Raw genomic sequence first — 13,591 nt, forward strand, 5'->3', positions numbered from 1 at the left:
TTCTTTTTAAGCTGTTCTATAATTTTTTGTCATTTTAAATAGTGCTATTTAGGTTGAAATCATTTTTATTTCAGTTCTAGTTTTAGTTTAGTCTTTATGTATTTCCAGTTTAAATTATTTAGTTTATGGGTAATGCAACATAGAAAAATACAGATAATATATTGGCCTACATTTCTTTTTTGAGTTCATGATAAAGCCCAAAAATCATTATATCATGGAAATGTTCATATTTAGTATTTTGTAGATATTGAATGAGTCTATGGCAGTGCATGCAGACACACAACACACAAATGCACAAAGAGAGACTCACATTTGACTCAAATCAATCTCATCTCTCACTATTCCACTCATATTTCATGCTCATGTAACAAAGAGCCGTACAGGGCCGCATACACACAGAATAACTTCCTAAACACTGTTAGATGATGAAAAGCCCCCAACACGTGGTACCATTCATCATAATGTTGGGTGTAATGGCCCCTCTAAAGCCTCTAAAGAAACCACACAAAGACAAATAAATCAAAACTGCATTTACATGGTACAGTCCCAACAAAACTATTTCCTGCAGGGAGACTTACAAGCTAAATTTTGATCATTGCGTTACTGGTGAATGCAGGGCTGAATTTGCATATTCGCAACCATTGGTTTCATTTATTGCCATTAAAAAGTGAACGTTAGGTACAGTACGCAAACTACTTAGTAGACATGGTCATCCTTTTTATGTGTAATCCATGGAGAAATTATATTCTTTAGTCTATATAGTTTAAAATTATGCATAGAAACCCGCTGAAAACAATTGGTGACATGGGCTGCATTAAAATAGAGTATACAGTACATTTACTAAATGTGTGAACACGATATTGCGTACTTCAGGAGATAGTTTTAAAATACCTACAGTTTAATGTTTTTTCAATGTATGTATTTTCCTTACTATTACCCCTTTATTGCATAATTATTGCGGGTCGTGATCTAAAGCGTTACCGCACTTTGTAATGTAGACAGCCTTGAGTTGATGGATCAATTAAACTGTTTCACCTGCATGAGAACAGAGAACGTTTCTGACCCAAGACACAGCTGCTGGTTAGTCACATTTTAAAACTAAATGAAAAGCAATTATCATTACTCTTACAAGATCATTTTATTCACTAGCCCCTGGTCATCTGGCTTTTTCTCAATCATTTGAGTATTCCAGCAATACAGTAGATCTTTGACTCCAGAATCCAGTCAGCCAGTTTCACCGGCCTGTTTCTGGTTTCAGAGCAGTTTGAGGTTTGATGCTATCGTCAGGTCCGGTTGAAGTGACTGTTTTTTCTCAGGGAATTGTTTTCAGGCTTTTGTGATCCTTCAAATATTGTAATTCCAAATAAATTAGAAAATGTTCTTTAAATAGTATGTTGTGCATTTTTTAAATAGTTAAAAAGTATTTTTTTCTGCTTAAAGTGACTTTAAATGAGAATGATTTTAAAGTCAGAATGAAGGAGTCTGTGCCAGGTTCAATAGTTTAAAACACAAAACTATTTTTTTTTCTGACAGAAAATGGACGCGAGTGACTCGTTCGCATTAGTGTGATAGATAGCAACCCATAGACCACTTTTACTTTGTTTTGCCTTGAGGGATTTTAACTTTAATTAAATCTCTGGTTATATATATCTTTCTTTCTTTCTTTCTTTCTTTCTTTCTTTTAAATACCAAGCCCTTTGTAGGAATCAATACTACTCCGTAATCTAAATTTCCAATGAAAAGCTCATTCAAGCTTCTGCACAGAAAAGTTTAACAATTCACGACTGATCTGTGGATGACAGATGCGATTCTCCCGTCTCTCTATCAAGCACCGATGTCATGACAAAAGACGACGTTGCATCGTATCAAGTGTCCTTTGCTTTAAATGTATTTAGTTTGAGTTTGAAATAAAATGTTAGTGTAGTCATTGTAGTCAGGTTCTGTAACACAGCCAAGCATTGTTAAATGTTATTTTAGTGTTGAAGATAATGGGGATATGGTGTAATGTAATGGTGAAAGATCAGATCCTGATTCATCATCATCATTGTGTGTGTTTTATCAAAGCAAAGCGTTTAATCCTCAGACCGCCAACAGTCTGTTCGATGACCATCTGATGCCCAATGCACACAAAACCAGCAAGAGTTCTCTCAATCTGCCATGATCTGAACTGAAAATAAAGTTGAGTTTACCACACTGATTTAATAAGAGTGTTTGAGGATGAACGAAGCACTGCGGATTTGTCAATGTTTGTCAGATTAGTGACATGAAATCCTTAGATATTCAGGGTTTAGTTTAAGACACTCGAATGTCGGATAGATTTCCGCTGTATATTCTGCTTTGTTCAGTGAATTACGTGTGGGAAATGTTTAGTTCTTATAACGGTGAATCTGATTCCAAACTGGCCTTCTGTATTTCTGTGACTTCTGTAAAGTCAGATTATTAAACCTTTTTTATGCTATAGTCTATAATTGATGCGACGGATAGAAAGGTTATAAAAAGTTACAATTTTGAATAATTTCGGACAGCAAACAGTTCTGAGGCACATTGTTTTTTTCCTACTATGAAAGTCTATGGGTGTCGAGATCTGTTTGGTTCAAGCATTCTTCCAAATATCTTCCACTGTGTTCATCAGAACAAACACATTTGAAACAACTCGAAGGCGAGTAAATGAAGACAGAATCTTCATTTTTTTGTTGAAATATCCCTTTAAAAGATTTGTGTCCTCACTAAAGTCCAGACGGATTTGCTGAAATGTTTTGTACATACATGTAGAAAATGAGCTTTTCATTGCTTTCCACGAGCACAAAAAGTGCGTGTGTGTTCGATAATAAACAGCAATAAAAAGTCCAATGTTCAATGGAAATAATCACATGCAAATAACCCTTTAATTATTTTCAGTTTCTGCCAATGCTGTTGTGGCTCGAAATGGCCTGATTCTACAAGCTTTATAACAGAAGAAAATGTAAAGCGCACAGCTTGAGCTCGAAGTAGGTTACCTGCAGAGTACTGTAGGAGATTTCTTATCATTTTCACTTTTGCATTCCGTTGGAATAGTTTACGTTCTCTTGCACGCAAGAAAGCTATTCTCTAAAAGAATGCAAAACCTTTTCAAAATATGAATTTGCTTGACTTTCCCAGAGGCCGTCTGTGGTTAACAACACTAGAATAAATAAAATCAAAAAATCATGTCATGTGGAAACGTCAGCATCATTTATTGCACATTGATGAAATAAAAGGGCGTTCTGTCGGGCAATTGGTGCTCCATTGCAAGGACGTAAATCTTTGAAAGTCGCAATGACTAAATGTAAATAGCTGATATATAAAAAAATATATACCAGAAAAATTGAAGGTTAAATCATCTTTGTACCATGGTCTGTTTGAATTCTGGATTCTGATTGGCTGGAAGGTGTTCATTTAAACCCTATAACGCACGGGTAGCTCCAGTCAGTCAGATTACATTCAAAGTTAACTGACGAAAATCATTTTCACCGGTTTGATCTAAAGCTACACTGTAAACATCAATAACAGCTTTAACTTGGCAAATAACCATGGAATAAGCGGAATAATCCACGGCTAGCCTTAACTAGTGTAAAGTAGGCTTAGTTGATTATTTTCAGGGGGAATAGAGAACTATCGGTTACCTTGTTTTCTGCAGTGAATGTTTTCATATGAAAGCCGGTGTCCACTTTTTGCCTTTTGTGTCAGTCTTAGGAAATGTTATATTAATATCTAGATACTGTATATCGGCCAATATATCGGTTATCGGCCACAATTGACAGCTCTGTGCATCTCTAGCCCAAGGTGGTTTTCGGGTGGATCCAGACCAACCTACGCAACGGGAACCAGTCTGATTCAGCAGCTAAAGCGCTGGTATATAAACGTGCGTTTTCCGCAGCTGGGATGTGAAGTCTATTGTTTTCTTAAAGGTAAATGCTTATGTAGTGTGTAGACAGCGAGGCAGGTGAACCCGAGCAGGTTAACGAGAAATGCTGTCACAACAAAACCCATCAATATTTGCATAACCTTGAAACAACATCGCTGCGTTCACCTTTGCATTCTAATTGAATTCCTCAACAGCGTACAAAGCGATGTCACAGCACTACATTCACTCTATAGAACACACACGCATGTTAACATGACGTCTGACAGCTGCTCAAACGGTGAAATCTTGACGCATTATTAGTATTTAAAGGTTTCCTCAAGGATATCATGTTCTCTCAACAGTTACAAGACTTTACAGGACAACACAGCCCGTGGCACAACATTAACAAGAAATTAAAGCTCTGTCATTCATGTTCCAATCAGTGGAAACACGCGAGGCATGAAGGAGCTTCTATTGATTTATGCCGGGGCACAAGACGTGACATTAGCCAGTGGCTCTAAAGAGTTCACTCACTAAAACATGACTTGAAAAAGTTTGAAAAGTTAAAGCAATTGCTCCATACAGTGAAGTCTTCAGGACACCAGAGTGCTTGTAGAGCGTTGTGTTGCGGGTTTGATTTCCAAGAAACACACAAGTGTATAACTTTGAATATGCAGTAAACCACTTTGGATAAAAGTGTCCGCCAAGTGCATAAGGTTCATTTTTATTAGCACAAACCTGTCTATATATTGTATACATGCAAAATGTCAATATACAGCGTGCAAAATGCATGTTAAATCTGAGTTCACTGTAAGATGTGTGATATGAATAAATAGTGCTCATAAACAGTTCAAGAAACGAGTCGACTCGCAAGCAGTTATCGTGTTTACCGTATGTGACTGTGGTGAGTATTTTACTCTGAACTAGACCATTGACAGTTGTATATGCATTACATAGAATTGATTTTGTGTTTATTTACTTGTATTTATTTTTCACAAGATACACTGTGATGGAACTTCAGCTCTCTGTCTGACTGTACACACAATAGTAAAGTTAATGGATAGTAGTAATACTTGCTCAACAGAAAAAGCCTAATAATATGTATGTATTTGTTCAATGTCCTTTTCATCGTGACCGTGGTTCATTTCCATTTTCATTATTTTACTTTTAACATATTATGTACAGGAAAAACATCAGCGGTCAAATCAAATCTTCTGTGATCTTGGTTTTTATAATAAAAGGGCTTCTGCTACCAACCCTGACAAATCCAAAGCTTTATCATAAACATAAAACACAGATGACAGAATAATTGGTTGTGACAACAGCTTGTGACAGGAGATCAAACCTTGAGAGATGACAGAAGACAGAGGAGACGGTGTGAGACCTACGCATGATTACGGATGGAGCTTTAGTTGAATGAATGACCCGAGCGAGATCCTGAGAGTCATGTGCTTTAATTTCACCTGTGAGTCTGTTTGTGCTCTTTATAATGAAACACAGTCACACACGTCTGTTTTTTTATTGGTTTCTTTTTCTTCATCGCTCTGCTGTGCTGTCGGACTGAAAGAGATTTACAGTGGTGGACTGGTGGTTTTACAATCACTGCAAAAAAGTAATTGCTTTTTTAATTTCTATCTAAGATTCTAAATCTTTAACTATGAAACACACTTAAACCCAATGTTTTTTTATCATTTATTCCCTCTCATGTGGTTGTATATCTGTATGTGACTCTTTCTTCAGGGGAACACAAAAGATTTTGAGAAATATCTCCGTGTTTTTTCAATGGACGTCAATGGAATGTTGCTAGATTGTCAACATTCTTCAAAATATCTTCTTTTGTGTTCTGATGAAGAAATAAACTCATAAAGGTTTGGAATGACATTTAATTCCCCAGTAAATACTTTTTCTTTTTTTTGCTTTAATATACAATTTTATTACAATATCTGTACTATAGAAACAATCTAGAAACATTTGACATACTTCACCGGTAATATTATGACGTAAAAAGTAGATTAGATTTTAGCAGTGATTCACTTTAGGCGAGGTGTAGAAGATCTCTCCCCAACCTTACACCCAAAAACAATGAGTGTTCGGATGAAGATAAGAGTAACGTGACTTATCTTTATAAAGACACAGAGATCACGTCATCAAGATTGTGTTCATTTTTCTGTCATCTTCAGCCAATTTCCGTCTGTGCGGTTGGAAACCACACAACCCTGCCACAAGCTGTTGTGTGTTTCAGATGATAATCAACCTTAGAAGAAAGAGAGGTCTCTCCACCTCTCATTGACTTCTGGCAAGTCCCTGCCAATTGCTTTAAAAGAGTTTTCTGGTTTTAGTCTAAAAAAGGCTTCATACGGTACTATTGATCGTCCCGAGACAGCTGCAACAGAAATCAAGTTTCTTCTTACTCACAGGACGGTTTTATCGCTCGGAATTGAACCTGTTTGCTTCTTTTGTGCACATTATGTCAACGAGGAAAGGTCTTGGTAATCTTTGAGCAAAGTAAGTAAATCGGGTGTTTGGTCTTTATTGTGAAAGACTTTTATATATGAGCATAGTTTGAGACATCGTGATCTTTTCCTGATGAGACGCGTGTGAAATATTTGATATGCAAGAGCTTCGTCTGCTCTCCATTTAAAGTAAGTGGCGTCTAGAAGAAACAATTGAGCAGATTTCATGCAGTGTAAGGAGAACGGCTGCGTTTAATTTTGTTATATATTCTGGTTTCACAGGGGTCATTTAATGTTGACCTGGACAGATTGGAGGTCTTTAGCACCGCAGGCCGTGATTGGCTGTTGGCTGAACTCCAGACGGTGGACAGATTTGGTGTCATATGGACTGTGGAACGACCGTAATTCAACAGGAGCTAAAACTTTCTCGGCCATTTCATCTGAAAACCGCTTGAATAACCTGCAGGTCAGGAATGAGCTCACTGGCGGACATTAATCCACAGCCACAGGTGTTTTACTAGTGAAAAGTTTTCAGATTTCAGTTAAGTTGAAATCAATAGTTCTCGAGTGCTAATGCATTTCTTGGCTTGAAGGGGCAACGGCGGTTTGTCATATCATTTAACTACTGCATGTGATGGATGATTTTATAGCATTCTGCTGCAATGACCAGTCAAGCTCCAAAAATCGACTCGATACAATAATATGTTTAAAGCTTACTAGTCCGTATGATATAAACGGTAACGGAAGCAAGATTGTCATGTCTTCATTAATTGGCCTCGAGATAATTTTTTTCATAATTGACATTTGGAGCGAGTTCAGAAATAAATTCCCATCGCTTCTGACAGTTTGGCGAACATTTGCCTGGTAACAAGTCTGTGTTAACTTTCCATTCAACGTTTGGCATTTGCATGTTTTGCCGTGAGGTTTTGGAGACGTGTAGAGCTTCATTAATTTGAAGGATGATGCCATGATAGTTGCCGCTCGAGATATTGTGCTAATGGCAGCGGATGAGTGTTATGTTGAGTTGTTTGGCCTTCGCTTGAAAGCAGCAACACTTCCAACAAACAGACGAACATGTCCAGAGCAACGCTAACAAGACCGTCCTGTCAGTTTATATCTCATCACACAACAGATTTCCAGCATGAAATCAAAATACAAAAGACAGATTACATCAATACAAGGTTGCCTTGAATCAGTGTGAGATTGTTGTTTTACACGGGCTTCCATGGGAATTGAAAAGCTCATAATGAGGCTCAAATTGCAGTAAATAAAAATTAGATTTTCACATTTAATGGGGAAAAAAGTGTGGCAGTTATGATGCTACGGCAAGTGCTGCCAAATAAATCAAGTGTGAAAATGGCATTTACGACCGAAGTTCTCAATGGAATCTTAAATGTGATTCAATACGACACATGTCGATCAATAGTACTTGGATAAAAAGCCATGTGTCTGTGCTTTTTCATGCTTTTTGGAAAGAGCCAATGCCCCATCCATCATTCATGGCTGAATAAAAGCAAATCTCCGAAATAAAATGTCCATACACTTCTGAAGCGCTTGCCAGAGAACTGTCTAATGTTGAATCACTTGAACGGTAATTAAAACAGTTTTTAAGAATGTGTCTGGAAGTGATAATGAGTATCAGAATAGAAACGTGTTGAATAAAGAAATCTTTCCTTCGGATGAGATTCATTACATCTTCATGGACTTTTCTGTTTAACCCCGGCAACGGTAACTAAGCAGAGCTCAAATTATTAACGTGGTGAATCCCAGTATTGCATTATTTTTCTGCTGTTCAGGACTGAGCAAACTGTGGATCAGAAAAGATGTTAATGGTATTTGTTAAAGAGAAAACCATTACAACCTAATTCATTTTAAATGCATTATACGCTTTAATTCACGAAAGACTCAATATTAATAAAACACTTATAAAATATTTAATAAGTGAAGCCTTTAGAGGCTTTGCTATATACAAGCGTTGTTAAAATGTGCATTTGTGAAAAGGTTTCTGACATAAGCAGAACATACAGAAGATCTAAAGAGGAACAGGTCACACGAATCTCGTTCATTCTTCATTGTTGTTTCCTGTAGTTGATTCCTAGAGTTCTTTTTGAAATGTTTGTATTATTTTGCATGCAGGTCTGCCACAGTCACAGGCTTTTAAAAGCTACACTCGTGTGCATCCCCAAAATTGCATTCATATTTATGCATTTATCAGACTTTTTAAAGTGATCGTTCGAAGGATGAATAATGCAACATAGGTACAAATAAAAAAATAAGAGCGGAGAGAGTTTCAGGAACAATATAGCTCCTTAGCTGCAAAGATGTTTTAATAAAGTTTGAAAGTGTTTTTGAAAAGGGTGACATGAATGCCATGCTGTGGCTTTAAATATTTGTAGATTTTATTTAGGCTTCGAAACTCACGGTCAAGTTGTGTTCGTTTGTCGAGATCATCTTGACAAACAAAATATGGAAGTATCATAAACTCTTGTTGATCACAGAACACAGAATTTAGTTTTTGTATAATAATCCAAACTCCTGTTATGTTTTCTTGAGATACCCAATGTGATGCTTTATTCACAGCTGTCATTCAAAAAACACATTTTCATCCTGAAAATAATTAGATTGGACAGAAGGTTCTAGAACGAGATTATATGTTTGAAGTACATTTTTTAACACTCTAGCATATACAGAAGATGGTCAAAGCTAACAGTTTAAAAACCCTGAAGTTCTCATTGATATGGGGTCTCATGGGGTCTTTAAGGCTTTGATGTAATCGGTAGAGTGAGATTTAAAGAAATAACAATTGAATCTCTTCTTCTCTCGTTCTGATTCTGAAGTGAAGTTTATGGGAGGAGTGTGTATGATTTCAAAGAGCCAGTCTGAAAGTCAAAGGGCATTTTGATGTGGTGTGTAAAATGAGTCATGGCAATCCATTTATTGTAGCACTTAACAATTTTCTGTTAAAAGCAAATATGCTCAACCCATAACCGTCCTTAAATCTCATTTTCTGTGGCTTCCCGTTGTTAATGACTTCATCTGTGAGCCTGCCGTATTAAATATGTATCAAATGAACTGAAGCCAACAGGATAGTGCCGGACAATTGAGCGCTCGCTCTCCAGAGGCGGCCGTGACTGTTGGATCGTGTGTCAGATGTGAAAAGATTGTTTTTGAGAAGCAGCGTTCTGGCCTCAGATAATTGCATAGATTAGTCATTGGACTTCATTCATAATTAATCTGCGTTGTTGAATTATGTATGTTTGTTCTGTGTGTTTAGTGTGAATGAATTGTATGCATTGAGCATGTGCCGCATGAAGGATTTTGCATATGTAGCCACGTGCTGCTATGCCGCTTGTTTCTTCAAATGCATTATAGAAAAGACTCCAATTTAAAATCTAGATTTGAGTAGTTTTACACAAGAACAGCTCACAGTAGGAGGACACCAATGTGGTAACAAGTATAATTGTTGGTTGAAAAAATTATGATTTCTTCTAATAATAATTGCATTTCTGATATATGAAATAAGATTTATACCATGTAAGAAATAAATTATTGATATCTGAAAATTAATTTGAATGGCAGCCTATTGTGACATTTAACAGGTAAAAATGCAATTAAAGATATCAAGAATTATGTTTTTTACAAGTGAAAATGTAAGAACTGATATCAAAAATAGCAATTGTTACTAGTAGAAATGCCATTCTTGATATCAAGAATAATAATTAAAAAGAGATTAAACAGCTACTAAAATGTAAAAATGCCTAAAGGTTTGTGTAAGGTTTAGGAAATATAATATATAGTTTGTACATTATAAAAAACGTTATAACCAAAATGTGTAATATTACCAACGCTAAATATTAATCAATCTGTGCCTAATCTAGTGTTTAAAGCTACAGCCCTTGATTTGCCGGGTCATGTAATCTTATGGTCCATTGATATTTCAGCACAATATTACAGGAGTAAATACCTGTTTTTACAGCGTTGATAATTAGCCGTGCAAATTCATTACAACATTAGTCACTTTGTAAAACAGGTAGAAATTCGAAACACCTTTGTCAAAAGAAGCCTTTTCAAACATCGAATTGCTATAAATAAACCGTATGCTCTATGAAACATCAAAGCAGAACAAAGAAGTGCCATTGAAGGTAAAAGTAATGAGTATTTCTGATCATATTAAGAGAATGAATGGTGTTTAATGAAAAGGGAGTGCTTTGATTGGCTGAAGTCAAGCAGAAAATAATTTGTCTCTGGAGACTTAAAAACACTTGAGTTCATGTGCAAACTCAATGACACGCGAGCAGCTGGAATACTAATGATGTCAGCGTAATGATTTTCCACATCCATATTCATATCAACAGCGTCTTAAAGCAAAGCACTCGCTCTTTGTGTACTTCTCATATGGATAAAGGTGAAAAGGGTCACACCGTCAGGAACTTTCAGACTTTTTAAAGAGAAAATGTGAAGAGTGCTCAAACGTAGACCCAACGTGAGCTTTTTTAATAGAAATGTCCATTATTTAACTGTATTGACAGTAAAGTGTCTGAATGAACTTGATATTGACCGCCGCCACAGTTTTGTTTCTTAAAACCAAACAAAGTCCAAATCTGTACATTAAGTAGATTCTGTAAGCGTTTTCTTACAATACAATACAATACAATACAATAGTTTTCTTGTGTGTTTGCTGTGAAGTGCTCAGTAATGCGTGAATACTTGATTTATTTGCTGTGAGTCTTGGTTTCTGACAGTGAGCACTTTCACACATACGACCTCTTCTTGTGAATTTATCCACATTTACTGTTTAGATGTCAATCGGCGAAGAACTGTAAATGGAGAGATTACTGAAAGGTCTTTTAATAATTGGTAATATTATGATCGGTCAAATAAAAACATGCAGAGGTGATTGACGACTGTAAAAACGATTCAGCAAACAGTATTGTCCTATGGATTTAAAAATAATGTTTTTATGAAAATGTTACTCTCAGCTTAAGTAGAATGGGGTCGTAAGTGTGTAGGAAGTAGGGCTGTAGTTAAATTTTGTATTAAAAAAAGAAAAGTTTCATAAAGCTGTGACAATGTGACATGGTGCTATTGTTTGAGCCGTAAACACACGATGCTGCATTTATGAATTTAAGTACATTTTGATGTTTTGTTGCTTTTGATAAAAGTGTCTGCTAATGGCCTAAATGTATAATGGAACCGAGTCACTTCCACCCCAAAATGGCGGAAATCACTTTTCGCCTCTTGCGTATACTGTACGATTGGACATTAAAGACTCCTGAAGGTTTTCTTTTAAGACGTCACCAGGGTCACATATACAATCTGATGAACAATAGTCACAAAGAGGCAAAAATCCAGAAATAATCGTTCTTTTGAAGAAATGAATTCTGCCAATCCTTTAGAAGCCAGTCAATTTCTACTTTATATTCATGGAAAAAAAGAAAGGCTAAATCTCATTAATATCTCAAACGTTTCTCCTGGACATCAATTCGAATAATAGAAAGCAACTGGAAATGTTTGTTCACGCTTCTCAGATTTTCAGAGATTTCAATATTTCAACATCATATATCAGTATCAGAACTCATTAGATTCTTCTCAGACCACGTGATCTCCTCTTTGTTTATTTTTGCGGCTTTGTTGTTGTGTTTTTATGTCAACCTGCTTGTGTAATGTTTTACTTTCTGAAGGCAACATCAGAGACAAAACTCTCATTTAAAACCAGCTTTTCATAAGATGAGATCTTTCAAATATGTCTCTGAGACATCAATGAGATTGATTAAAAAGTCTCATCTGCGTCTCAGATATTTCTCTTGAGAAAAGAGTCCGAAATCTGAGTGATGTGTCTTTAGAGTTTGAGAATATAACAATATATTACAAACATTTCTCATCAAATCCAGATTGTTTTACATCTAAGCGAAGTGTACTCCGTTGTGTTTGAAATTTCTCTCAGGTGTTTCATCCAAAAATGCTTGAGAGAAAAAAAAGATAAAGTTGATTAACTTTTTCTCAGGAGAAATATCTGCGACGCGGATGAGACTTAAACATACATTTTCATTTGCTCTCCATTTAATCTCAATGATGTCTTGGAGAAACAACAGAGACGCCATCTGTGATTTCTCTTATGGGTTCAATCTGTACATGTTTTCTCAGTGTGTGTATTCTCTTTGGGTTAATCTGTTCTGATCTACATAAAACACATTTCAGGAGGTAAGTGGTGAATTGATTTGGAAAGTTTGGCCAGCGAGTGGTCGGCTGGACGTCCTTTAATGGCTCTCTTAACATGCCACCATATGGTTAATTTCTCTGGTTTCTACCGCCGCCCTGCTGACGGCACCATTTTTGGTGGCGAGAACACGTGAAGCGCAACGGCATGAGAAATAAACGATTGCTCTCTTGAGTTACATATCAGCCGTTTGTCAAAGTTTACAGTCTGTGCAGTTGAACAGAGGTTCAAGGGTAAAGGAGCTTTACTGTCCAGACATTTAACGCAAAGGCATTTGGAAGCTCGTCTGGCGGGTTTGAGATGTAAACAAAACCCCTGAACCCAAACATGAATGATGCTGAAATCATGTGAACCGTCGAGGAGAAATGTGCCGTGCTCTTCACACTTTCATCCAAACAACCAAAATATATTCACTTACATCAAAGGAGGGATGTGAGCCGTATCCACAGACTGGAATTTTACTTGAACATATGAACAAATCATTTTCATCGAACTAAAATAAATGCACAAAAATATATAGCGGCATGACAACAATGTGAATTTAAAAATAAACACAATGTTAAAAAGCTGGATGAAGCAAAAAAGTTTATTATAGCAGACAAGACTTTCTCTGTAGGACTAATTGGACATTGTGTCGGTCCATCATTGTGGTCTTTGTTGGAGAAAACAGTCATCTGGTCTGTTCTGAATGCCATCGAAGACATGGCGGTCATGTTTTTATTCAGAAACTTGAGTGTTCTCAGATTAAAATGACTCACGCTCACTTCAATACGAATGCTGAACGCAGACCAATGGCTTACAATTTTCATATTCATCATGCATTAAACACTGGAGATGATTTCATCATTTGAAGAGAAAGGTTTATCCACGTACACAGATGCTTAATAAGCAGGCAAACAATGGCCACCTTTAATTCATAAAGCCTATCCAGCGAACGCTGACAAGCAGATCCGTGCGACTGTCATTAGGTGTAAATGAATTTGACAGCAGATCGATGGAGTTTGAAGGTGATTTATTGAAAGCGGCGGTTATCGACTGTGTGATTGTGGCGGGTGTGAA

This window comes from Barbatula barbatula, assembly GCF_947034865.1.
Source record: "Barbatula barbatula genome assembly, chromosome: 8".
Lineage (NCBI taxonomy): Eukaryota > Metazoa > Chordata > Actinopteri > Cypriniformes > Nemacheilidae > Barbatula > Barbatula barbatula.